The sequence below is a fragment of the Panthera leo genome, chromosome A3, assembly GCF_018350215.1.
Source record: "Panthera leo isolate Ple1 chromosome A3, P.leo_Ple1_pat1.1, whole genome shotgun sequence".
Lineage (NCBI taxonomy): Eukaryota > Metazoa > Chordata > Mammalia > Carnivora > Felidae > Panthera > Panthera leo.
The window spans coordinates 66,613,014-66,640,938 of record NC_056681.1 but is presented as its reverse complement, the minus strand read 5'-3'; the positions used below and the strand labels follow the sequence as shown (position 1 = coordinate 66,640,938).

The following is a 27,925-nucleotide window of genomic DNA, read 5'->3' as shown; positions in this document are numbered from 1 at the left end:
TTTAAGCCCCATGTTCGGTGTAGAGATTATTAAAAAAAAAAAAAAAAGCAGTTTAAAAAAAAAAAGCAAACACCTTGCTGTGAATGGTGAATGAGTTTTCTTTTTCCCTAGCAGGACTTCTGGTGGAGAAACACACCCCACCAGATGAGAGAGGCAGAGATAAAACTTGAGGAAAACAGCCTGCAAAGAAACCCTCCTCTCGATTCCATCAGATCCTGAGAAAGGGCACTGGTTCCCAGAAGGAGCCCAGAAGGTGGAGAATGGGGCAAGGAGGGGTCCCACAGCCAAATACTAGCATGTAGCTTTGGCCAAGATTTAGCTAATTGTGAATTGAGACAGGGTGAAGGAAAACATGTCCCACAAAGGAATTTCTCTGGCACTCACAAGGCCCATTTACACAGGCTCAGTCATGGCATGATTAGGAAACAGTTTGGAAGCCACGACTGTCACTACCAAGGAGAGCTGGGTTCAGAGCTAGGAAGCAGGACCTCAGGGCAGAGGCACTGGTGTTTCTGGAACCAGAGATTCAGACTCAGACTTACTGGCTTGACCTGGTCTACCTCCTCACATGTTTTCCTCACCTGCTTACCCATGCCTGACATTCATTTTAATGGGGAGCAAACTCTGCATTTAGGAAGGGAGGGAGAGACCGGGAGGAGAGAGAGAGAGAGGATATGAGAATGCATTCATGACTTTGAAGGAGGTAAAGAAAATCCAGCTGGGCTTGCCTGAGGGTGGGTGGTCTACCATGGTATAATTTTGCTCAAGTCCATCCCAATGAGGAAATAAAATTTTTCCTTCACAACAGCAACGGAATAATTTCGGATAGCTTTAAGGTTGCCCAGAACAGTAAACAGAAGAAAACAAGGGTTTAAACGAAGAATATGAAGTGGGTAGGGCGCGACAAGGTGGGAGGCTCACATTTATCCGAGTTCCTTAAAGGTTCTCAAACTGCCATTCCAAAATGCAGTGCTGCCCTCTGCTGGCTGAGTGTGGTGTAGTGCATCAAAACCAAGGACGACTCCCACCCAAGTCCTTTCCCACATTTGGGAAAGACAGAAAAGACTCAACGTGAGGCAGGAGGCAAATCAAGCACGGAACGATTGTCCAACCACCAGGACCACTCAGAAAATACCCCTGAGTGTCTTTGGCTTCGAATTTAAGGAGGTATATCTAGCTTCTCCTGCCTGTGCTTAGCAAATTGGATCAGACTGGTGTAAATGTTCAAGGAACAATGACTCTGAGCACCAGCTACCTGACTGGAGAGCTCCCCTCAGAGACTCTGCAGTGCTCTGGGGATAGGGGCGTGCGGTCTGGGGCTGCGTGCACTATGGAAAGTCCGCCATATTCTTCCCCTGGCTCCTGGCTTTCCCACTACACCGTTGACCGTGGCCCTGGCATTGCTGATTCCCGACTCTGCCACAGTTGCCAGGCTCACAGGTGCCAGCTTCTGTGCAGACAAAGCACAAGGGCCCAGCAGAGATTCAGGATTTATTCAGATATACTTGTATGACCAAATATCTCAAGTTAGATGCTCTCAGTTGCCTGCTAATGTATTTGGGTATTAAAACAAGCTACTATGCTTAGGGGCTTTTCTTTATTCTTGTAAAACCAGATCTCAGCAAATGGATTATGAAATCAAGATTGAAAATTCTGCTAGTATTTCCTCTCTATTCTCTTATAAGGTGTCACTCAAAATCTGCTTTCGTTTTCTTCAGAGGCTTTTGAAATTTCCCATAATGAAGTGTGGGTGCATATTCATTAAGTCCCTTAGGATGAGAAATGGAGCCTAAGAGAGAAGGTGTCTTCAGCACAGCTCCCCAGTAATCGGTGGTATTAAGTATTGGGATTAAACTGCTCCTTGGAGAGAAAAAAAAGAAAGTGTTTACGGGTTTATGTATTTTTCTCAAAGGCACACTGGGAAACATGAAACATGGGTCTGATTTCAGAGGCTGGCAAATGGAAGCATATCCAATTTTTAAAAGCAATTACCATGCAAGTTATTATATCTGACACAAACAAACCAGGCCCCAAAACCCTGAGGTGCCTTCAGCATCTGGAAGAAGCTGATGAGGCAGCAGTGATCCGAATCTGAGGATGCTCAGCCATTACTCCTCAGGCCTTGGCTGATATTTTTATTACTACAGTGGGGAGCCTCACGTCTCTCCTAATGCCAGATGAGGACCCATCTCAGCCCTGATAGGAGATAATGGAAGCAACAGACTTTGCAGAGGACCTAAACCATAAGACACGTGTATTGAAAGTTGTCGCCCAGTTGGTTCCATAGGTGTGCAACCAGTGTGATCACAGAGGCCCCATGCTTGCAAGGGCCTACACTCAAAAGGGTCCAGCACTGGATGACTGGGGGGCTTAGTCAGTTAAGCATCTGATTCTTGATTTCGGCTCAGGTCATGATCTCCTGGTTTGTGGGTTTGAGTCCTGAGTTGGGCTCTGCACTGAGCATGAGCCTGCCTAAGATTCTCTCTCCCTCTCCCTCTGCCCCTCCCCCCTTTCTCGTGCGTGAGCCCATGTGCACACATGCGCTCTTGCTCTCTCTCTCTCTCTCTCTCTCAAAAAAAGGGTCTTGCACTTGGAGTTTATGCTCTGTGGTCACGATCTTGATACTTTGACTTTTAATCATTTCAAGAATTATTAAACAAGGGGCACCTGGGTGACTCATTCAGTTCTGACTCTTGATTTTGGCTCAGGTCATGATCCTAGAGTTGTGGGATCCAGCCCCACGTCAGGTTCCTCACTAAGCATGGAACCTGCTTGAGATGCTCTCTCTCTCTCTCTCTCTCTCTCTCTGCCCCTATCCCCAGCGCTCTCTCTCTCTCAAAAAAAGAATTATTAAATATAATTTTAAGCATAATTTTACCCTTCTTCATAATGTTATCTTTGAATTTACATTTTGTAAATAAAGTCTGATGGCACAAAGAAGCGTGCATTGGGGCTTGGAGACTCCGCTCATGAATGGTCTGCCTCTCACTGCCTCTCTGCCTCTTTGGTTGGGATGGGCTCTTGGCTGTCCTCTGCTCCCTGGTTCCCCTGGTCCTGCCTAGCTCCCCTCTCCCTGCCCTCATGCATGCCCTCACTGCTGTCACCCCCTGCCCTGGGTAGGGGCCTGCATGTAGGTACAGGGAGAATGATAGTTGAGCATGTGTACCCAGGGCTGCCAGTGCCACAGTACATTAGGCAGGCAGCGGCAGGGGTCAATCCCTTACCACAGCTGCTCCAGGTATTGAGCATGTCCTGGCACAGAGGTTTAATCCTTTTAGGGCTCTCCCATCCATCGTGGGTTTTGCCTGGAGCATGGCATGTCAGTCTGGTGGCTGGCTAAAGGAGGAATTCCAGAGCTGATGGGCTGTGTGTGCTCATGCAGTCAGCGGGCAACCCACCCTCAGCGTCTGTGAGGGCTTGCACTCATCTTACAACATCCCTGTGCCCAAAGAAGCATAACATTAAATAGCAGATAAGAAACACCACGAGAGTGTGAGAAAGAGAGACCATGGAAGAAAAGAAAGTTTCATATTTTAATGCTTTTAATGGCATGTTTTCCTTCCTTTTTGCAGTTTTTTAATGTTTTAATTTTTTAAGTTTATTTATTTTGAGAGAGAGAGAGAGAGAATCCCAAGCAGGCTCTGTACGGTCAGCACAGAGCTCAATGTGGGACTCGAACTCACGAACCATGAGATCATGACCTGAGTCGAAACTGACAGTTGGACGCTTAACTGAGCCACCCAGGAGCCCCGGTTTTTTTTTAAGTAAGCTCTACACTCAACATGGGGCTTGAACTCACAACCCTGAGATCAGGAGTCATATGCACTACTGAGGCACCTCTTTCCTTGCTTTTTGAATAAGGGACCCTGTGTTTTCTTTAAATGTATGTATGTATGTATGTATGTAATCTCTTCGCCCTGTGTGGGGTTCTAACTCATGAGCCTAAGATCAAGAGTCTTGTGCTTTTCCGACTGAGCCAGCAAGGCGCCCCGAGACCCTGTATTTTCATTTCATTCATACCACCATAGGGAGCTAGCCCTGGAGGTAGCAGAGGGTAGGGACCCTCTTCTGGTTCTGTCCATATGGCATCTGAAGTTACTGGGCTCTTATTAAAGATGATTTATCAGGTTTTCATGGCTTCAGATGAACTTCTCAAGGGGCCATGGGGTGAGAGTAGGTAGCCACTGACAACCTCAGAATAATAAGAATAAAAATTTGTTGAATGAATTGGTGAATAATCAAATGAATAAAACAACGAACTAAGGAAGACAGCAGGCATAAGTGTGTGATGGGCTCGGAATATGATTCTCCCAGGGTTATTTGCCTTCGATCAGGCAGGAAAGATTTGTGGCACAGAGAACCCTTAAGGGTTCTGGGGGAAGGGCAGCTCCTGAGTCTCGCTGTAGAGGCTGCTCTGGGCAGTCCAGGCTCCTTTGCTGGTCAGTCTCTCCTACTGTAAATCCCCACTCCCTCCTTTAATGCTGATGTCCAGAAGACATTCATACTGTACAGCAATAGGACTTTTGTAATGAGAAAAGACAGAAGCCTTGATATAGAATTTCTCTTGCTGGGAGAAAATACCTGCACATTACGAACCTCTATTGATTTGTCTTGCCAAATCCCAAGCTGCAATAATTTCAGAGACTTATTCACAGGGAGCATGGCTGATAGTTGATCAGAATGCCCCATGGTATGCACTGTGCCCCAGCTCCCTTCCTCCCTGCCTGTCCAGTGCTTCCTCAGCTGGTCTCTACCGTCCCTTGAAGCCCTCTCTGCCTGCTCCAGAGTCCTGAGCTTTCTCTTCTGAGCTTGTGTAGCATGGACTTGGACTCTCTCTTTTCCAGGTGAGCTATTATTGCCGCATTTGCTGTGTGGGCTTTAGAGGCTCCTTCCTTCTCTGAGGTGAAGGACTGTGTTGTCCCCTTCCCTTGAATTGCTCTGAAGGCCAAACCCAGGTCTGGACACCAAGTACTTTGACTCTGCTGTGGCCACTCAGCCCTCCACACTGTTCTCCATCACCCTGGACCTGTCCCCACCACAGGTCCTTTGCACTTGCTCTTCCCCTGCCTGGAAAGCCCTTCCCCCACCTCTCTGCAGGGCTTGATCCCTCCTCTCTTTTAGGCCTTTGCTCAAATGTCACTCCATCAATGAACTCTGACCACACTGCTGAGCATTCCAAACCTGCTCTTACTCCCTTCGTCCCCTTTCCCATTCCTCAACTTTATTTTCCTTCAAACTACTTTCACCATCCGGCATACTAAATATTACACTTATTTGTTTATTGTCTACCTTTTTTCTCTAGAAGGGACATTCTAGAAGGATGGTGACTTTGTCGGTTTGCTGATGTATCCTTACTTTCTAGAACAATTCCAGGCAGGTGGTAGATGTTCTAAGACAATGTGTTCAATTAAACAGAGAACACATGCCACAGATTCTTACTTCCTTCCATTGAAATCCCACTGCATGGTTTGTGGTTCTTGGAGGCTGCATGCCCTCTCAGGGTCGGAGACACTAAGGGAGTAACTTGGGGGATAATTTGCTACTTATCTGAGTTCCTGGATGGTCATAAAGACTTGTAGTCAGTAAAACCAATAACATGCATGCTCCAGGCCCTGCTGGCTCAGCTATTTAGGGCCTATGCTGGGGAGGCCAGAGTCACATGTCCCCTCCCTGTGTGGATCATGGCACCTGGCTGAGTTCCACAGTCCAGCCAGGGTGGAGGGAAACAGAGTGAGAAGATGTGGACAAACTGGGAAAGGATGGAGCTGAGCAAATGCTCAGTGACTGTGCACCGAGTTCCTGCTGGAGTGAAGGAGTCTGGGAACAAGGAGGCCTATTCTGCTTTTGAGCAAGTTAGAGATCCTTCTGTTCTATGAGCCAGCTGACAGCCAGAGCACAGTGTTCCATGGGAACCACGAGGGAAGGAGCTACAGGCTTCAGATGAGACTGGGCTCTGTAGGGGTGGGGTCTCTGGGTGGGCTCAGCTTTTAGGGTAGTGTTTAGTCTGAAAGAGAAAGCAGGAAAAGCAATCAGGTAGAGAAGGGGCAGTCTCAAAGGCTACCTGCAGGAAACCTCAAGGAGCAGTGAGGAGGTGGCAGAACTAAGGTGCAGAGGGACAGTGGCACCAGGTGGAGGGGACATTCAGATGAGGGAGGACCCCGGAAGGTTTCAGAGGAGGAGTGGGCAGAAAGGTGTGAGCTCTTCCAAGTTGGCATGTTGTAACAGCTGCTGAGCCAAATAGGGCAGTGGAGGCGTTCTTAGCCCCCAGAGGTGGACTTCAAGAGCCCACAAACCCTCTAAATTTGGAGGCACAGTTTTATGTCATTGGTATAAGTTCAGTTTTCAAGGGAGAGTGTCCATTACTTTTATGTAGTTTCCAAAGCTCAAGAATGACTGAGTAGTGGGCATTGCTCGTGCCCCTCCCTCAGCCTTCGTGTCCACCCCTTCCTCATAGAGCCCACATCCAGCAGGAGAAGGGGGCCCAAACCCCAGCTCCTGGGGTCTCTGGTCGGCACAGCCAGTGGGCACCCTCCATTCCTCTGAGCAGCGCTTTCACGGGGGCCCCTATGTCCTGGGTTGTTCAGTTAGGGGGACTCTCAGGAGTCTAGCTTCTAAGTGTTTTTTATTTTTTTTTAATATTTATTTATTTTTGAGAGACAGAGAGAGACAGAGCACAAGCAGGGGAGGGGCAGAGAGAGAGAGGGGGACACAGAATCTGAAGCAGGCTCCAGGCTCTGAGTGGTCAGCACAGAGCCCGATGCAGGGCTCGAACTCACGAACAGCGAGATTGTGACCCAAGCCAAAGTCAGACGCTCAACCAACTGAGCCACCCAGGTGCCCCGCAGGAGTCTTGCCTCTAATGTTGGGTTAGACCTGTTTCCTCTTTTCCTGGGGACATCTGTGGCTTGCCTGAGCCATCTGGCCACCAGGCTAGGGGTGTGGGCAGTGCAGGAGAGAGGGCAGAGCCCAGGGAACCACAAATAAATCCTGGAGCCAGGCCTGGATTAAAGCACCTCTGAAAGGAAAAACCCTCTGTGTGCTTTTTAGTGCACTTAGGGACAAAGAGTAGAGTCTAACAAAAAACCTTGCGGTGTCCATTATTTATATTGTTCAAAGTATAAAAAAATATGGAAACGCCTTTGCTGACAAACTTTCCATTGTCGATTATGCAGATACCACAAGCTATAAGCAAGAGCAAAAGGGCGTTACCTCTGTGGGCTCCACGGTGGCATCAGTGGCCAACTCCCACGGAGAGTGGAATCGGGGGCTAGCTGGTGTTTTCAGCTTGTTCTGGAAGTTCAGGACCAAGCCTCTTGTCTTCCTATGCTCAGATCTGGATGGGCTGGCCCCAGCCCAGGGCCAGCTGTGAGTTTTCTCTTATTGGAACAGAAGCATTTGAGGCATATGTGTGTTCTAGCTCCCCGCATGTTTTTAATCACAAGGGAGACAGATGCTGTGACGTCTTGTTAGCGAATGATGGAGAGCATGCATGTCTGCCACAAGCGGAAGAGGTCTTGAGTCTGTGTCCTGAAAAGGGGAAACCGAAGTAGAAAAGGATTCTCTTAAAACAAACCAAAACACCTGGTCTCTGCCAAGCACGTGCCCCTCTCAAGTCTTCAGCTTCCAAGTTCACTTCCGGGCTTAGCCGTGGCAAAAGATGGCTGAAAACCTGAAAGCAATTCCTCATTTGCAAGTCAATGGACAGAGTTTTAGATGGAAAGGAAAACACACACACACACACACACACACACACACACACACACACACACACACACACCACAGTAGAGTTAAAACCCCTCTTCTTCTTTCTGCTTATTAGGAACAGTTCTGTACGTTTCCCTTCCCAGAACTTTCTATGAGAAACCAATGGCTTCTTGGCCCCTAAAGGCAGATCTAGAAAGGCCTTGGAGATGGAGAAAGAGAACCCGAGGGCATAATGACGTAAGGCTTGGCACAGGCAGCTGTGACCTGGTGAGCTGGGGCTGGGAGGAAAAATAATATAATAATCACAGCTCACATTCATCGGTGTCCATAGGTGCCACGCGCTGTTTCACGTCCCTTACATTTAGTCTTCACTATAGATACTGAAACTCAAGCATAAGCAACGTGTCCACAATCACACACAGCTAGAAAGTGTATTATCGGTGTTGAAGCCCTAACAGTTGGGTTCCAGAAACTTTGCTTTTAACTCCAGGATGAGAGGGCTGTGGCCAGGAGTCCAGGAGGTGGGGCAGCAAGAGTAGTACCTGTGGTTTGCAGAGGGTTCACTTACTCGGGTGGATTTGGGTTTTCACAGAGCAGTGAGTTTCCCCCCAAACTGAATAGTTACCTTTTATTTTGTGAAGTGAAAACATTCATAAAAATCTTCTAACATCATTTCATGAAACAAATGCAGTTTCAATGCAAAGAAGGACACAATCTCAGAATAATGGCCAGTCCTTCCCCTTGAATAAATCTACCTTTGTGAATGCCTCCCTCCACTGACCTTATTTTCCTCATCTCACCCTGGGCTGGTGAAAATGTCCTCACAGTTGCCACCTGTCACAGAAGCCTTATGTGGGGACCACTGCAGTGCCTCATCTGATCCTCGTAAACCCTCTGCAAGGTAGGCAGGAAAGTCCTGTTATTCCCCACTTTATCAAAGAAGAAACCAAAGCCCCGAGAAGTCAAAAAATTTAAGGACACACAGTTTTGAAAAATGGCAGAGCCAGGTTACAAACCCAGGCGTTTGGCTCCAGGTACAGTGCCCCTTCCTGTGTACCTCAAGCCATTTGCCAGATGAACTGACTGCCCACCAGGTTGATTCCCGCGTGGGGACCTGAATGTTCAGAAAGAGAGGGAGCATTTATAAGTGTTGTTTCCAACAACAGGGCTCAGAATGTAGTAGTGCGTAGTTGAGAGGCAGTCTTTGGATTCAGGACAAGATGAGAAGCCCCTTAGGGGTAAGGAAGGAGCATATTTTCTCGAGCATATCTTCTCTCTCATCCCCAGGCCTAGCACAGGGCACACAGGGCTGGCAAGAAATCCTTGCAGCTTAGGCATGGGACTTTGGTTTTGAATGCCAGTTTTTACTTAGGATTTTCTGTGGAAAGAAGAGAGGAAGGAAGAAAGGGAAAAAAATCTCTGACACATTTGATAGGTTGCTACAGAGAGAAGGGAAAAAAGGATGGAGTCCAGAAAAGACTTAACAGAGGCACCCTGGGCAGTGAGGGGAAGAGGAAGGCAGCATGAGGGGCTTGTCCCAGCAGGCGGGTGGGGTGGGTGGGTGGGTGGGTGACAGGGAAGCAGAAGCACTAAAAGTGACATCTGCACTCTTGATTATGACCCCCGATGCCTCATGGCCTGGCCCCTGCTTACTGCTCCAGAGTTACTGCCACTACCCTTGATTTCTGTGCACCAAGATGCCCCATGGGATCCCACCTCAGGAGCTTTGAACTGCTTCTGGGCATGCTCTTTTTAAAAACCAGCACTGGGGCGCCTGGGTGGCTCAGTCGGTTAAGCGTCCGACTTTGGCTCAGGTCATGATCTCGCGGTCCGTGAGTTCGAGCCCCGCGTCGGGCTCTGGGCTGATGGCTCGGAGCCTGGAGCCTGCTTCCGATTCTGAGTCTCCCTCTCTCTCTGCCCCTCCCCCGTTCATGCTCTGTCTCTCTCTGTCTCAAAAATAATAAAATAAACATTAAAAAAAAAAAAAAATAAAAAAATAAAAATAAAAACCAGCACTTACTAATGCCTGTTCATCCTTTGGTGACTTCTCTGACTCCTGTCTACCAATCTGAGGGGTAGACAGCACAGAGCCATGTCATCCCACCTCCAAAATGTAGTGAACATTCAAATATATGCTAAGTGCACAGAGCCTAGGGGCGGGACCTTAACTAGTGAGGTGCTCCTGAGGCCTGTGGGAGCCCCTTATCTGGTCCTTGGTGAACTCAGCACCCTGAACCTTTCCTTCATGACCTTATTATGGTCTGCAGTTATATATCCGGGTGACTGTTTGGCTGATGTCTTTATCCCACTAAATGGTCAGCTACCTGAGGGAGCAGGGCTTTGTGCTTGCTGGCGGTGGTATCTGCAGCCTGGTGGAACCAGCGACCCGGACGGTGCCTGGTGTTTGTTGAATGGCTTTCCTCCTTGTTTTGCTGGGGAATGCCTGGCTGTGCAGCTGGAATTTTGCTTTCAACTCACACGGTTCTTCGGGGTGGGGTTGGAGGGGTTGGAGGTCATGGCCATTTCTAGAAAACTGTTCCCAAGCTACTCAAGGTTGTGTTTTCTTCCTAGACCAAGATTCAGAACCCACCGGGTTTGAGGTCCTCCAGTACTAGAACAACGAAGCCTGTCCCCTGCTGACCAGAGTGGGGTTTGGGCTCTTTTGAGAGGTGCATGCTGGCTGGGTCTGAGTTGTTGTCAGCTCTGATTGAGTAGGACAATGGAGACTTGTAGCCTGTGGGATGTGGGGTGGGGCAGAAGCAGGGCCAGGGCACCTAGAAGACCTGTCATTCCCTGTTCAGCCACTAAAAGGCACTGTTACTCCACAGGGCAGACCAGGCTGATGGGGCCAGCACTGGGGAGCCACTAGGAGAGGTCACACTAGCTGCATTCACTGAGCGCCAACCGTGTGCTAGGCACTTTGAATACTCTAATTCCATAATCATGCAAGAGGGGGATGATGAAATCTATTTACAGGTGAGGGAAAGAGGACCAACGAGCTTAAATGATGTTTTCCAGGTCTTATGGCTCATAAATGGCAGAGCCAGATTTCAGAACCAGGCCTGCCTAAATCTACAGTTAGCGCCTTCCCCCACCTCTCCCCGGGTGCTCCCTCAGTCATGATGCCAAGTCTCCTCTGTTTGTCCTTGTAGCAGTCACCTAGCCGGGCTGCTACTCACAGCACAAGCTCCCTCGCTCAGCTGTCTCAATGTGGCCAATTTTGACTATCCAGATTAATATAGGGGCCACTGCTTGGGTCTAAAATCTAAAGCTGGGTTATTAAAATGACTTACTTGAGTCCAGAGACCATTCTTCTGTGTGTGGGGAGGAGGAGGAGAAGGACATCAGATTTGCCCTTCCGGAGCCCTCTCCTCTAGTCTTGTTCTGCAGTCCCTCCCCCTCTTCCTGCCAGCCCTCACACAGCTGCCACAGAGCTTCCCCACAGACTTGATCAGCTCAGCAGCCAGGAGAAACTTCCTTAGCCAGCACCCAAGGCCCTTAATGAGCTGGAAACATGCCTCGTCACCTTATGGCTAACCCCCACAACCAATAGCTAACAGACCCACACTCTCAGCTCCAGCCCCCTGAGCTCAGCACTCCTGCCTCTCAGAGCTGAGATCTGCCCCCTGCACAGCAGATTCCTGAAGCTTCCCACGAGGCAGTGTGAGGATGAATAATCCCAGTCAGCTGTTGGTACAGTGCTGACCCACAGGAGGAGCCCAGGAACGTTACTTGTCTTCCCTTTCTCAGCCTGTGGAAATATGCAAGGACAATACAACTGCAAAGGCAGATGTATGTGGTGTAACGCTCCATACGGTGCAATCCCCATGTAAACATTTCCAGACATAGGCAAATGTCCTGAGGCTGACACCAAGGAAGGCATTTCCTGTACTGTTTTTTTTTTTCTTTCTTCCTGTGCCCATGGTGAGCTCCAAGGTGACTGAAACACCATCTGAAGGCTAACCTCCTTGAGGACAGGGACAGGGTTGTGAACCTCTGAGCAACCTCATAGGCCCAACACAGCACTGGGTCTTCAACAGTGTCCTTTCTAGGAATGTGAGTTGGTCAATTAATTATTGACTGGGTTCATGAGAAGCTGTAGGGATGGGCAGATCATTTCAGGGTATCATCATCTGAAACAGAAACAGCATTGTTTTAAGAGCCTGTCAAAGCCCAGGAGAAATATGGTACTTTCTTCTTCCTGTTGCAGGAGATGGCTATTAAAACCACAGGGCAGGGGTGCCTGGGTGGCTCAGTCAGTTAGGCATCTGACTTCAACTCAGGTCATGATCTCATGGTTCGTGAGTTCAAGCCCCTCATGGGGCTCTGTGTTCTTAGCACAGAGGCTGCTTTAGATCCTCTGTCCCCCTCTCTCTGCCCCTCCCTTGCTTACATGCTTTCTGTCTTTAAATAAACATTAAAAAAAACAAAAAAAAACAAAAACAAAAAAAAACAAGCCCACAGGATGTGAGACCCAGAAGGGCCATGAGATGACAAGTCAGCAGCTTGATTTGACCACTTTGGGCTGGTGGGGCTGACGTGCTTAGATGTAGAGATTGCAACCCTTAGCCCACTCTCTTCCCTTGTTGCTGTTTAGTCTTCTTATTCTGAGGTTCAAAGAGACAAAGCCTATGGGATGTTTTTCCAGGTTCCAGAAAGTCCAAAACAGGCCGGGATCATGGGACTCAGCCTCTTCCAGGAAGGGCCGCACCAGATGAAAAATCAGGCCTGTGTTCTTGGCCCAGGCTCTCCTGACTCCAGCCCAATCTCAGTCGCACCCTCACACATTGAATGGGGGGTGGTTCCAGCCCCCCAATTCATCCAATGTCACATGGAACCTGCCTGCTCTGGGTTGGCATGTCGGGTAAATTTTCTGATCAATATGCATTTGCCTATCCCTGTTCCACAACTAAGGCACCTTTGGTGTCATGGTGATCTGCCTGTATCTGTTCTTATTGTCTCATGTCATCAAATGCTCTGTACACATTGTGAACATGTTTTATACAGCTTATTCTTGCCTTCTCGGTAACTGTTCTATGTCATTTTAAACCACCGGTAATGATGGTCTTGTGTACTTTACCTCCTTTAGGTTTTTATTTTTTATTAAAAAAATGTTTAATATTTATTTTTGAGAGAGAAAGAGAGACAGAGCACGAGCAGGGGAGATCAGAAAGAGAGCGAGACACAGAATCTGAAGTAGGCTCCAGGCTCTGAGCTGTCAGCACAGAGCCTGATGTGGGGCTCGAGCCCATGAACCGTGAGATCATGACCTGAGCCAAAGCTGGACACTTAACCAACTGAGGCACCCGGGCACCCCTACCTTACCTCCTTTAGAACCACAGGAAAAACTGATTGCTATTATTCCCATAAGAGTTATATAATAATAATAACTCTCAAGGATCTTGTCCAAGGTCACCCTGTAAGGTACTGATGGGCAGGGCCTCTGGCTCCTATATCAGCAGCCCTAATAGGAAGAGTTCTGTCCATGGTGTGTAGCCACCCCAGGGGCTACATGCAAATGTGTTGCTGTGGCTGCAAAGATGAAGCGACTGCAGAAGCTGGTGCAGGTGGGCAGGTGGGTATGGGCAGGGTTGGCCAACCAGGCAGGAATGCCAGAGTGGGGGGCTGCTGTAGGATTGAGATGTAGGGGCTGGAAAAAGCTCCTCAGCTCCCTCTGCTGCCTGAAAGCCCCTTAACAGAGAATAAAGTCTTCTAGTCCATGGTGAGAGGTGTGTGTGCACATCCCAGCTCTGTTCCCTATTGACTGTACACTTACCCTCTGTGAGACTGTTTAATTATCTGCTGGAGGTTTAAATAATATCTATTGTGTAGGGTTGTGTGGATTCAATTTAAAAATGCACAGGATGGGCTTAGCACTCCGCCTAGCTTATACCATTCAATAAGTAGTTGTTACTGTAAACATGCAGATGGGGGGGGGGAGGGCTGTGCTGCTTTTTATGTTTCTGTTTTGCTTCTCTGGGTTTTCAACAAATTAACACATACTGATTTTATAATAAAAAATGATTTTTTTTTAAGACACAGAGAGAGTGCAAGCAGGGGAGAGGAGCAGAGGGGGAGAGAGAGAGAGAGAGAGAGAGAGAGAGAGAGAGAGAGAGAGAGAGAGAAAGTCCCAAGCAGGCCCTACGCTCAGTGTGGGGTCTGATGCGGGGGCTCAATCCCATGACACTGGGATCATGACTTGAGTCAAAATCAAGAGTCAGATGCCGACTGAGCCACCTAGGCACCCCAAAGGGATTATTTTTGATAATAATACCTACATTTGCTTTCGATCTACAACAGAAATGACTTACTGACAGAACAGAGAAAGACATCTAGATTCTTCTTTTAGGAAGTGTCCTTCCCTCCTGGGGAGAGCTAGCTTTTCATAGATTTTAACTACTGTCTCCAGCACAAGGCTAGATGCCCACCCCCACCATAGCATCGAGCAGGCTCTGACCCACACACCCTGAGCTTCAGCAGCTTGGACTGTTTGGTTGTGAAAGGTTGTGAAAGCTGAGGGGGAGGTGCCTTGGGGACGAGGCTTCACAGTCATGGTCCGTTGTGACAGAAAGAAGTGAGCTCTCTGCTGGTTGTGACTCAGCTCTGTTGCTTCAAAATGCACAGAGATTTTATACTCTTTCCAAACAAAGGCTAAAATGTTAGGAGGTCCTGCCTCAGAGTGTGGGGCTATGAGAACAGTGGACAATGGAGACAACAGAAGAGGCTGCCCTAAAAGGGGGCAGGTGCTCACACGGACATGGGAGCCACAGGTGCCCAAGAGGAGAGCCGATGTCACCTGAGTGGTGCTTCCTCTCCATCTTGGCATCCAAGAGGCTGCTGTTCCCTTGGCAAGGCCTAGGATGCCAGGCTGAAGGAAGCCGCGGTGCTCCCTCTGTATTGAGGTCTAGGTCAGCAGCTCACTTTAGAGAGTCAGTGGGAAACCTATGGCCCGAGCCTTTTAGGAAAGGACAGGGGTGTGGAAGAATGACGAGCAGCTTCAATAGTGGGCAGGGCTCCTCAGAGAGGCGTGGAGACCCTGGCTTTTCAGAGGGCATGCCCTCAGCATCGTCAGGGCTTGCGAGGCTCAAGAGCAGGCGGCTGCATCCTGTTGTGCCTTTGAGGCCAAGGGGGTGTCCACACATGTGTCCCCAAGACCCAACACCATTTGTCCCGGTGGGCTACCTGTTAAGCATGCATAAAGCCAGGGCACCCTGCCCTCTTCCACACAGCTTGGCCTCCCTGCCGCTGCCCCTCCAAGACTGAGTATTTGCAAAGAGTAGTGCATTTCAGGAAATGAGCTGCCTGGGGCTGCTCAAGATATAGCAATGCTTCCCAACAACAACGAAAGCATTAATACCCACACGTATAGGAAAAGGAAGATATGATCGAAATATGTACTAGGGCTTAAGTAAATAAGGGCAGCACCTTTCCAGAGAGAAAAATGGTAGAATCTGTCTGCATTTATCAAACACCTATTATATGCCTGATACTCTGTGTATATTTTTGTTTAATTGTCACAGCAACGCTATCAACTAAGTGCCATTATATCAGCTAAGTATCATTATCCCCATTCTACAGATGAAGAACCTGAGGCTCAAATGGGTTTTGTTAACTGCCTCAGGTGCACCCAGTTAGTTGGGAATTGAATCCAGATCTGTCTAATCTGTAGTCTTTCCAACAACTTTTCAAGTTAACTGGAAGGGTAGAATGGGAATGGGGTGGGGGTGAGGTGGTTGAGAAAGGGAGAATGGTAAGCAGAGCACTGGGGACACTGGACATTTAAAAAAGCCAAGAGGGCACAGAGAAGGGGAGAAGGCAGAGTGGGGATGGAAGTATCTCAGAGCAAATTTGACCAATTTCAAAATGTCCAGATGGAAGATGAACATCTGTAGCTTCAGTGACTCTATTTAATCTTCATTTAAAAAATATGTTCTATTTTCCAGCTTCTCTTTGTGAACACAGGCACATAAGCATGTATTGCTAGGTTTGCAAACCAGGTCTCAGCTCCCCTGCGTGGCTGAGAGCATGCACGCTGAGCCGTCTGCTGCTGGTCTGTCCCAGCCCCGCACAGGGGCCATTTGAGGCTGCAAGAGATTCCACAGCAGATCCCAGAGCCTCCTCTCTCCTCCACCCTTTCCCATTTGCAGACCCATCATTTCATCTCAGGTGGAGGTACAGGTCCAGTATTTTCTTCGCCAATTAAATTTCCTTTAAGGTGTGTTTCATTCAGGCCAGGTATACTTGTTCATTATATACGAGCAGGCAGCTGAGGGACTATCAAAATCCAGAATTCGCTTGGATTTGCACAAAGTCACTGTATGGACCAGTGGCATACGCTGTCGCTTCACAAATACATGAATTTCCCTGAAACTCAGAACTGACCTATCTGATTACAGGTATTGAATGGAACAAGTGACTGGGCCAGGGTCACATGGGCTCCCAGAGAGGACTAAAGTCCAAGCCTCTTGATTCCCAGACCTGTGGCATTGTTCCTCAACCACTTACTAATATCCTGTCCCTTCCTCCACCAAAAGAGAGAAGAGCTGGGAGAGAGAAGAGTTGGGAGAACAGAACCACCCATGTGGGGCCTTGAGGCTGTTGCTGCTGAAGTCGTCAGGGCAGAAGTGCAGAGCCCAAAGGGTTAATCCAGCCTCTAGAGAGTTCTGTGGTCTGGGCAACCCTTGGCCCAGGAGGCAGGAAAGGGGCTTCAGAGAGAGCAGGTGTTAGCATATGTGGTGGGGGCTTGATCCCCCTGCCCTGAGGTCTCAACACGGACTGGACGCTGAAATTACCTGGGAGCTTTAAAAATGATAATGCCCAGACCCCTGTTCCAGGGAATTGGAAGTAATTAATCTGAGGTGTGGTAGCTGGCTAAATTTTAAAAGCTTCTAATGGGGCGCCTGGCTGGCTCAGTTGGTAGAGCATGAAACTCTTGATCTCAGGGTCATGAGTTCAAGCCCCACTCTAGGTATACAGTTTACTTCAAAAACTAAAATTAAAGGGTTGCCTGGCCTCCCTCTCGCTGGGAGATGGATCCCAGCATCTGCCATTTCCCCTCTGTTAAATGAGAACATTTTCTTTTTATTTTTTTATTTTAATTAAAAAAATTTTTTTTAATGTTTTATTTATTTTTGAGAGAGAGACAGAGTACGAGCGGAGGAGAGGCAGAGAGAGCAGGAGACAGAATCCACAAAGCAGACTCCAGGCTCTGAGCTGTCAGCACAGAGCCCGACACGGGGCTTGAACTCACAAACTGTGAGATCATGACCCGAGCCAAAGTCGGATGCTTAACCGACTGAGCCACCCAGGCACTCCGAGAACATTTTCTTTTTAGAGAAAGGTTCAGGAGTGTGGCTGGGAGGTGGACAACCCCAGCCTGGAGCAAAGGTGACCGAGGTCTCAGTGGATCCTAGTGGAAAAGGAGAGAAAAAAGGGGATTGTGTCAAAGGACACAGTCAGGGTCATGCATCAAGAAGTAAGCTGTGAGTGGGGGGCCTGGGGAGCTTTGTGTGCCCTGAGGCCAATCCCACAGGACCAAGGCAGGATTGAGTAATATCCTCCCAAGAAGAGCCTCAATCATGGGATTCCAATGTTATCTGTGTGTAATGAGCAACGAACTAGAACACAGTTGCTGGAAGCCTGGAGCCGGCATGGGTATGGAGAAGCTGTTCCCTGGGATTAAACGTCTGGACACTTTCTGGAATTTCGTTCGTTCATTCATTCATTCATTCATTCGTCCAGTAGGGATTTCATTTACCAATTACAAAAATATTGATTGAGCAACTACCGTGTCCCAGCCCAGGCACTGAAGCTATACCAGAGAATAAAACAGACAAAAAAATCCCTCCCCTTAAGGAGCTTGTGTTCTAGTGGGGAAGACAGATGACAAACAAGATAGATAAGTGAAAATTCAGGAGGTTACATAGTTATGCATGCTAAGGAGAAAAAGTTATGCATGCTAAGGAGGTTACACAGTTATGCATGCTAAGGAGGATTTGAAACAAGGAGGGAGCTGTGAAGCTGTGATACTGGCCTCACGGAAGTTCTCACATTTGCTCAAAGTAACGTTTGAGCAAGCACTCAGGGGAAGGTGTGGAGGGAGGGGAGTCATGCAAGTGTCTGGGAAAATGTTTGCTGAGCTCCTGAAGAAGCGCAGCCTGCATGGGCAGGAGACCCAGCACTTGGGTGGGGAAATATGAAGCGTGCCCCTCATGTGTTTATAAATGAAAACTGAAGATAATAATAAACTATATCCAGCAAATAGAAAACATATAGCTTCAAAATCCTCATCCTTTTGCATCTTCTTTCTAAGAAATTATTTATATAAATTATATATCATAGTGCAGAACGAGACCATAGCAACTATCTGGTGTTAGTGTCTTCCAAACTTGCTGGAAGATAAGAATCCACTGGGCTGCTTGATTTAAAGATACAGATTCCAGCCTCCCCTGCCATCCAGGCAAGGGTCCTGGGGATCTGTACAATTAACCAGAGCCCCTGGTGATGCTGTGACAGGCAAGCTCAGGAGACACAGACAGCTCAGTCTTCGTGTTTCACAAATGAGGAAATCAAGACCCAGAGAGAGGGGATGTCTTGCTCAAGGTAGAACTGATCATTCAGGCAGAGCCAGAAATAATACTCAGATTTCCCAACTCCCCCAGGTCAATAAAAGTTTTTTGCATAGCACAAAGATTGCTTATGATGTTAAAACTTGGGATGCGACAAGATACAAATCAAAGACAAACACCAGGGCAGACACCTGTTGGGAGAAGCAGATGTGCCTGGGTTGAGTAAGTGGCTTTAACCCATCCACCAAACTCAGCACTGAGAATTCTGGCAGCCAGATCTGCAGGGGAAATGGGCTGTGTTATTCCATTCATAGGGTGCAATAAACTGATACGTAATAATTTCATTTGATAAGGAAAGCTTTTTCCTTTAACAAACAAAATTTAAAACCCTTCAAACCTTTGGCCTCCTATTATGGCAATTACAGGGGAAAAGCGAAAAAGAGGAGGGAGAAAATGGCAAAAGGAGAGATCTACTCTCCTCCGGTGAGAAATATTTCTTCCATGTAATGGATCTTATATGGGCGGTCTGGAGTTATACCCAGAACTCAATGGGCCAGGAATAACTATGCGTTTGAAGGGACCCCAGGATAGGCTTCTTGTAGACAGGTCTTTCTCTGATGCTGCCCAGTGTTCTTCACAGGAATGGGGTGTGGGTCTCAAAAAGAACAATGTGACCTGTGACGAGTCATAGGACCCTCTAGACCTTTGTGGCTCCACCAGAAGAGAGGAATAATCAAGCGATGGCTCCTGAGGGGGTCAGCGGGACGCCTTCCTGAGGCCCCTTGCACTTGTGGCGTGTAACTCACAGCCCTTCTCAGCTGGCATGGGAGCAGTGTGTTGGGGTTGGTGTGCATGTGTGAGGGTGTGTACTGTACGTGCGATAAGCACCCTGCCACACACGTGGGAACTCGAACACCACAATGCTCCCGTGTTGTGTGACTGTGTGACCACATCTGTGATTGCAGTCGCTCAGGCAAACTGGTCTCTTGGGGAAAGAAGTTTCTCTTTCCAAGCCTGCTGTGCAGGTCTGCAAGGAGACGCACAATTGCCTTTGTCGTTCGTTCTTCCTGTTGCGGACAAAAGCCCTTTCAGTTGCTGTGGAATGTACAGAAAGTTCTGTGCCGAAGGGCTGCTGGCCCTGGCCTGGAATCCTGTAAAAGGGGATCAGTGTGGGGAGCTGGCTGCTTCCACCCCCAGCTCCTGCGCTCCGCCCAGCAGGCCAGCCTGCCAGGTATCGGTGTGACGGGCAAGTGCCAAGGGGGCCCCCCAGTGCATGCCCCCACAGTGGCCTGCAACAGCCCAATCTAACTGTGACCCTGACTTACCGAGGGCCTGTCGCAGACAGGAGTGGCACCAGGCACGGGGCTTTGCTACCTCCTTCTAACCGTCCCAGCTCTTGAGGCTGCAGTGGTCTGCAGCCTGAAGGAAGTTGTCTTCAGACAGGGCAGACAGGAGCTGAAATAGAGAAGCCAGGTCACTAAAAGGAGGGGGAGAAACTCTCGTAGCATAAAAGCAGGACAACAAGGCCTCAACTCTCGGTGTTTACACTTTCATTCAAAGTTTAAATGGAACAACAAAAAATTACAACTGACGCTTTGTGGGGAGAAAAATGCGCTCACCACCGCAAAACCTAATAGTGGCACAAGTGGCCTTTTCTCGTTGCTGTTTACATCCCTGGGTGTCTCCACTGTTGCAGAGCCAGAAGACTCACCACGGGGAAACCTGTTGCCAAAATGCTGTGGGGCTGTGCTATTTCAGGAGGGCAGTTTTCCCAGGTTGCTATTATCTGCATTTTTCTAACCAGGGTTGGGCAATTCATAGGGTGCTGAAGCCAACGGGTGTTGAACTTTGTTCTAGTTTCAAAATGTAAACGAACAAGTGCCAACGGGAAGTGCCCAGGAACTGGTCTGAGCAAACAGCCCTGGGGGAGTCCCAAACATTGGCTTCCAGAGAGGGCTGGGAAACAGATTTGTGTGTTTGAAAGCAATGGGCGTTAGGTCTGTCAGAGCCTGAGTCCCTGGGGTGGACTACACAATTTCATAATCTTCCAAGCAGGGAGGAAGAAAGCAGAGAGGAGAACAGAGGGAAGAAGGGTGTGGAGATCAGACTGGCTTTTATATGCGATCTTGTTTAAACAAGACTCTTATCAAGGAGTAATCCTAAACTTTGGTCTTTCTTATGATCTCAGCTCCTTGGGGAATGGGTATGTGACTTTTGGGTTCCAAGAGGGGGATTAAATTTCCTCTTAGTGATAAGAGCCACAACAAGCAGATAAGGTTGATAGAAATGGGGGAGGAATTCATTCGTGTCCCGTGGGGATGTTCTTTGCTCCCCACTCTTGGGATCTGTGTTGTTTGCTGCACATGGCATGCACCAAGACTGAGAACAAAGCCAACATCTAGTTATAGAGCAACATCTGATGGTACAGCTGTGCTGTAGGTGCTGGGGGTGCTGGTTGTACGGAGCAGGGAGCCGTGCTACGGCTATGCAAGAAGTGCCCAGTCCCGTGGTGGCCATGCGGGTGCAGGGCGTTAGTTTTTAAATCTCTATGGCATCGCTATTATGTGCCTAACACACCGTCAGACGCTCTGGGAAAAACCCCAAGTGGTTGACATATAATTAACATTTTATTTATTTATTTAAAGTTTATTTATTTTGAGAGAGGGAGTAGGGGAGGGGCAGAGAGAGAGGGAAAGAGAGAATCCAAAGCAGGCTCCACACCAGCAGTGTGGAGCCCGACATGGGGCTTGAACTCACGAACCGTGAGATCATGACCTGAGCCGAAATAAAGAGTCAGATGCCTAACCGACCCAGGTGCCCTGACGTATAATTAAATGTGTCTTTACTGTATACTAAGTTCACAGTACTGTGCTAGGGAAGGAACAAATGTAGCAGAGAGGCCCTGGAGCGTGCGTCAGGTGGGAAGTGGTAGTCAGGCACTGGTATCCAAACTGTCTGGGTTTGGAGCCACACTTGGCTGTGGGACTGGGTATGTTACCTCTCTTTGCCTCTGTTTTGTCACCTATAAAATAGGAATAATTCACCAGGGTTGTTGTGAGAATTAAATGTAAAGTGCTTAGCACAGTGCCTGGAACATAGTAAGTGCTCAATAGACATTGACCATCATGTATTATTATTTAAGACTCTGAGCCTTGCCCTGCAGGTGTTTACAACCTAAAGCGAAAGTAAGACATGTCCTAAAATATGACATCTCAGGACCTGGTTATTGCCGATGAATGTGTTACAGATGTCAGAGGAGGGCAAAGACCCTTGAAGCAGAAGTCCTTAAGGCCTCAGGGAAGAGAGGAAGAGCCAGGTCTTCGGAATGTGGCTGGAATAAGCAGGTGAGGGCATTCTAGTTGGGAAGAAGTAGCATACACAAGGACTTGGAGGCAGGAAGATGCCAGGCCTGCTTGTACAGTGCCAGGTTGCTCTGGCTTGGCTTTAGCTAAGGTTCCATTGGGGAGTCATGAGAAAAGAAGCTGAAGATGAGGTAAATCAGAGCTAGGCAGCGGCATATGGAGTTTGAACTTTACTGTGTATGCAATAGGAAGCCAGCGGGAGGGCTTTGAGAAGGGAGTGGGATGTGCTCCTCCGCCTTCCAGGAAGGTGATCTGGGCTCACGCACTGAAGGATGTTGAGCCTACTATCACCAGATCTGCAGAGACTCTCATCAGCTTCAGCTTCCTGCTATCTAGTATGCCAGAGGGCAGGGCTGTTCAGTGTGTAAAAAGACCCTTTCTCCATTTCTCCCATTCCTGGAGCATTCAAGACTAGCTGGGAAGTGACCTGAGAGTGGGGATATGGTAGGGGAGGCTGCTGCCGGTCACCAAATGGAGCTAAAATCGGTGTGGCCGTGCTGTCCAATATGGCAGCCACTGGTCACGTGTGGCTATATAGCACTTGAAACGTGGCTGCTCCAAATTAAGATGGGCCATAAGGATAAAGTATATACTGGATATCAAAAGATTAGCACAAAAAGATTGTAGACTATCTCAATAATATTTTTAATATCTTGGGTTAAAAATATTTTATTATTTATTTATTTATTAATTCTAATTTTTTAAAATGGTTATTTATTTTTGAGAGAGAGAGAGACAGAGCATGAACGGGGGAGGCTCAGAGAGAGGGAGACACAGAATCCGAAGCAGGCTCCAGGCTCTGAGCTGTCAGCACAGAGCCCGACACGGGGCTCGAACTCACGGACCGTGAGATCATGACCTGAGCCGAAGTCGGATGCTCAACCGACTGAGCCACCCAGGCATCCCGGGTTAAAAATATTTAAAAAAATTAATTTCACTTGTTACTTTTTTATGTGGCCACTAGAAAATTTACAATACACATGCAGGTCACATTATATTTCTGTTAGTCTAGAGGGATAGGGGCTGGTTGATTTATGACATGGTTACTTATTAGAGCTGTAAATATAACTCTGTATTAGCCTGAGTAGGGTGCCTGACTTCTAAAAAAGCCAGCGTCAGATTTGAACCAAATCAGCATTATGCTCAGGATAAGAAGTTCAGGGAGGCAACAGTGTATCATTGCTTGCGGTCATTTCTCCAGACTTCTCTAAAAGTTGGCTTCAAAACTCTGACTTTGAGCTGCGGCAGGAAGATTGTAGGACACAGTATTGTGGAGGTTACGTTGAGGAGAAAGTCTTCACCCATGAGAGTAAAGGGAGAAGCTTCTAGGACACAAGGGGTGCTAGGTCATAGTTTCTTGGACCTTCTGTGGGTAGCATGTAGGGTGGGCCTGCCTGTGAACACTACTAATGCTCAAGGGTTAGGAGCTACTAGAGAGTCTGGGGTCAACAGGCCTCTGAAAACATGTTGTATGTGAAGGAAATACATGGAGCTGTTTTAAAAGCTTATCTCAAGGTTTTGTAATTACGGATAAATTTTTTTCCTCCAGTGCTTTTCAGGAGTTTTCTAACTTTCTACAGTGAATAAATAAGTGAAAGAAACTTTTTTTTTTTTTTTTTTTTTTTTTTTAAGAGCAAGAAGGGAACTGTCATAGGTTCTCCACAGCTACTCTTGACCCTTCTGGTCAAGAAGGGGATACAGACAAGACAGCTATAAGTCCCCCAGGCTTGATGTAAAGCAAGTCTGGATGGAGAGAGTTTCTTTTTGTGAGGGTTTGAGGGGATCCATCAGCAGCCCATGTAGGCAGGTCTGACTGCTGATGTGTGTTAAAGTTAAGGGTGTTCAGGAGACATGCAGAACTGCACTCAAATTCTCAGTGTACAAGTGACCATCTGTGTGTCCTTGGCAGGACATCCACCATTTCCAGGCCTCAGATTCCTCATGCTGTGTCGGTAAGACCTTTAAGGATACTAAATACTAGATAAATGCTAGCTATCACTACAATGGAATTTAGCCTTTCAAATACTCATTCTAACAGTAATGGAATGACCTTTTTAAAAAGTTTTCTAGGCTCCAAGAGGGGTATTTCACAAGTCTTTCTTTCCAGATAAAACTGGAAGGGGACAGGTTTCAGAAAGGCCTGTACAGAGATAGGAAGCTCAGCTACGTGGGTCACCCAGCTGCACACATGCTCTGTTCCAATGCCTGACATTCCATTCCCCATGTCAGAGGCCCTGAGGAAAGCTTGTGGTTCTAGAATCTCTAATTAGGAAAAGCCAGAATAATGGTAAACATTTTTACAGGGTTCTGATATCAACAACCTGCCAGTCACGGAGGCCAAGAAAACAATATATCAGCCTCTAAACATCCCAGCTGGTGTTAATCGGGGGCTCTAGTTGGCTTGATGCCAGCTCTAATAATTGGACAGCATTTCACTGTCCAACTTTGGGACAATCACAGTTGTCATTTTATTGTGAATGGGTTCAATGTTCAGAAGGAAATAGGGCATTTCCCCACCATTCCTGTTTTTTTTTTTTTTCCACTTTCTTTATGGTGGTAAAATACACATAACACAACATTTACCATTTTCACCATTTTTAAGTATACAGTTCAGTGGTATTAAATCTATTCTATCTTCCATCTCTATGATTTTGACGACTCTAAGTACCTCATGTAAGTGAAATCACACAGTATTTGTCTTTTTGTGACTGGCTTGTTTCACTTACCATACCTTCCTCAAGGGTCATCCATGTTGTGGCATACTGCAGAATTTCCTTTTTAAAACTGAATAATGTTCCATTGTATGTATACACTATAACTTGCTTTTCCATTCATTGGTTGATGGACACCTGGTTGCTTCCACATTTTAGTTACTGTGAATAATGCTACTTTGAACATGGGTACACAAGTACCTCTTTGAGACCCTGCTTTCAATTTTTTGGGTACATACCCAGCAGTGGAATTTCTAGATCATAGGGTAGTTCTAGTTTTAATTTTTGGAGGAAACACCATACTCTTTTTCACAGCAGCTGTACATTTTACATTCTCAGCAGCAGTGCACAAGGGTTCCAATTTCTCCACATCCTCGTCAACACTTATTTTCTGTTTTGTCAATAGTAGCCATCCTCATGGGTTTGATGTTAATAATAAACTGCTTCAGAACTCTCCATGTGTTTTTATTTAATATCTTAAAGTGTTTCATCTCCACTCGGATGGCAGGCTCTTGTTAATTCTTGGCTTGCTGCATTGTACCTGTTCTTTCTCCCCTAGTGTCATTCTCTAGGTAAGTAGGGGCTGGTGAAGAAGGACACCACCCACAACTGAATCCACCAGGAAGATGGATTCTCTCTGGGCCGTAGGTCGCTGTCACAGCGCCATGAGCACAGGAGCCCTGATGGTGCGTGGAAGAATGAAACCAGTTCACAACAGACCTGTCGACCCGAGATAAATCACACATGGATCACATATACTATTACAATGCCTTAACTCAGTAGTTCTCAGCCCAGTGAGCAATTTTGACCCCCAGGGGGCATTTGGCAGTGTCTAAAGACATTTTTGTGTGTGTCACAGCTGAGTGGAAGGGACAATAGGCAGTGAGGGTACTACTGGCATCTAGTGGGTAGAACCCAGGGATGCTGTTAATCATCCCTAACCACAGGAGGTTCCCATCCTCCCACCTCTACCCCCCACACAGAAAGAACAATCTGGTCTAATATGTCAATATTAGCAATAGTGCTGAGGTGGAGGAACCCTGAATTGAGCTGACTCAGCAATTGATGCCCTCCATTCTATGTCCCTCACCCACATATCCAACCGTCACTTCCCACCTGCACTCCTGTTTCTCTTAGACAGGTCCTGTCTCTATGCCTAAACCTGCCTTTCTCAGTTCTGACCTCTGTGCCTTTTTTCTTGTGGTTCCCTCTGCCTGGAATGCCCCCCTGTGCACTCTCTGGACCCTGTCTTTTCTTCAAACTCAAGCGGCTCTTCTGCTGTGAATGTGTCTTCAACCTCCCGAGTCACAGTGACCTCTCTGACCTTTCTCAGAAGCAAGAACAGCTATCTCACAGTGCCCAGGAGGATGGCCGTTAGATGATAGGTGGAGTGTAAGCTCCTTGAGAGTAGGAATCGGAGTTTAATGTGTGTAGATACTTATATGTGTCCTCCGTAGTGTTTAAAGTTCTCACTACAGAGTGCTGAATAACAACACACCTGCACTGTCCAAAGTTTTTCCCTGCTGTTCTACTGAGAACAGTACTTATTCTTATAGTACTTGTTTCTGTACTATGAGAAAAGTGGAAGAAAGGTAGAAAACTGGTTGGCTGAGGTATGGGAATACATTTGATGTAGTAGGATTCGACCTGCATAGCCCAGCGATGATAATTTTACAAATTTTCAGCTCTTTATTATTTTTATTATTTTATTATTTTTTAAATATATTTTTTTGTTTTTTTATTTAAAAAAATTTTTTTTTCAACGTTTTTTATTTATTTTTTTGGGACAGAGAGAGACAGAGCATGAACAGGGGAGGGGCAGAGAGAGAGGGAGACACAGAATCGGAAACAGGCTCCAGGCTCCGAGCCATCAGCCCAGAGCCTGACGCGGGGCTTGAACTCACAGACCGCGAGATCGTGACCTGGCTGAAGTCAGACGCTTAACCGACTGCGCCACCCAGGCGCCCCATTTTTAAATATATTTTTTTTGACATTTATTTAGGGACAGAAAGTAGGAGCAGGGGAGGGGCAGAGAGAGGGAGAGAGAGAGAGGATCCCAAGCAGGCTTCGCACTGCCTGCACAGAGCCCGGTGTAGGGCTCGAACCCACGAACCGTGAGATCGTGACCTGGGTGGGAATCAAGAGTCAGACACTCAACCAACTGAGCCATCCAAATGCCCCCCTCCCCCCAGCTCTTTAGATTAGATAAACAGCTACTAATTCTTCGTATAAAAAGTCGGTGAGGACACACATGAGTAAATAAATAACATGAGAAAATAAATTTAACACTGTTTGCCAAACTGTAAGTCCGATAGCAGGACAATAGGGACGAAGGCTGACTTTCTTCATTTCCCCAGTGTCAGAACAAGAGCTTTACCAGCCTAAGGAGTGACCCAGACCAACCTTTATGACCCTATGACATTCTATTCCCTTTGATTATACTGCATAATTTGAGCTGAAAAATCTGTGTGTGTGTGTGGTGGGGGGTGGGTGGCGGTGGTGGGGTGTGGGGTTGCACAGCTGGAGACAAAGAACTTTTAAAAGGAAAAGAATGAGCCATGGTGTTCAGGTGTGAGTGTGAATTGTAGTTCTTTATGTCCTAGCGATGAAACTGTAGAGGCAATCTCTTTACCTTGTTGAGCCTTAGTTCAGCTTCTCATCTGTAAAGTGGGACTCTAGCCTCTGTCTTGCTCTAGTGAGGATTAACAATGCAAATTGGCTGGCACAGTGTGTGGTAAATTAGTAAACTTACAAATGTTCTTTTTCTCTGTTTCACTTTCCTTCCCTTCTTAGCCAACAATGATATAATAACATTAGTAATAATAGTAACAATATAATATAATACTTTATATGTTCTAAGAATTTTCATATTATTTGAGTTTTATCAGTCTCTTTTTTTAAATATTTTTTAAAATGTTTTATTTATTTTTGAGAGAGAGAGAGACAGAGTATCAGCGGTGGAGGGGCAGAGAAAGAGGGAGACACAGAATCTGAAGCAGGCCCCAGGCTCTGAGCTGTCAGCACAGAGCCCGATGCGGGGCTTGAACCCATGGACAGCGAGATCATGACCTGAGCTGCAGCCTTAACTGACTTAACTGACTGAGCTACCCAGGCGCCCCAAGTTTTATCAGTCTCTTTAAGTAGCAGAAGTAAAGTAAACCCCATTAGCCAGATGAAGGGACACCTCCAAGGTCAGAGTTGCAATGAAGTCATAGAAATAACATAGTTACAATTTCCTAGAGGTCCCTTCAGCAAACCTAGAAACGGGTTGTTTTCCTGCAAACTAGCTTTCCTTCCCTACAACTTTTTCTTTTCCCTTTCTCCCTCCCTCCTTCCATTTTTTTTTTTTTTTTTAATTTACAGGTGGGTGGGAAGGAACACTATGTTCCTATACATTCTTTCCTTAGGCAACCTCAGCTATGCACTGGTCTATAATTACCATCTATATGTAGATGACTCATACAAAGATTTTTAGAGCCGTCTTTTGTGTTCCAGGCTGGTATATCCAGCTTGCTGCCTATTCACCATCAACTCTTAGAGTTTTCAAATGCACCCAAAGTTCAGCAAATGCATATCCAGT

At 47.1% G+C, this 27,925-nt stretch overlaps 1 long non-coding RNA gene across 1 annotated transcript in view; it reads right to left on the bottom strand.

Moving 5' to 3' along the window:
* Nucleotides 1-1,596: 1,596 nt before the first annotated feature.
* Nucleotides 1,597-27,925, bottom strand: part of LOC122216027 — a 66,031-nt gene continuing 39,702 nt past the window's right edge. The window contains exons 2-4 of the long non-coding RNA XR_006200663.1: nucleotides 19,598-19,727; nucleotides 7,210-7,527; nucleotides 1,597-1,860 (exon numbers count right to left, since the gene is read on the bottom strand). This is a non-coding gene — a long non-coding RNA (uncharacterized LOC122216027). The remainder of the gene's footprint in view (nucleotides 1,861-7,209; nucleotides 7,528-19,597; nucleotides 19,728-27,925) is intronic.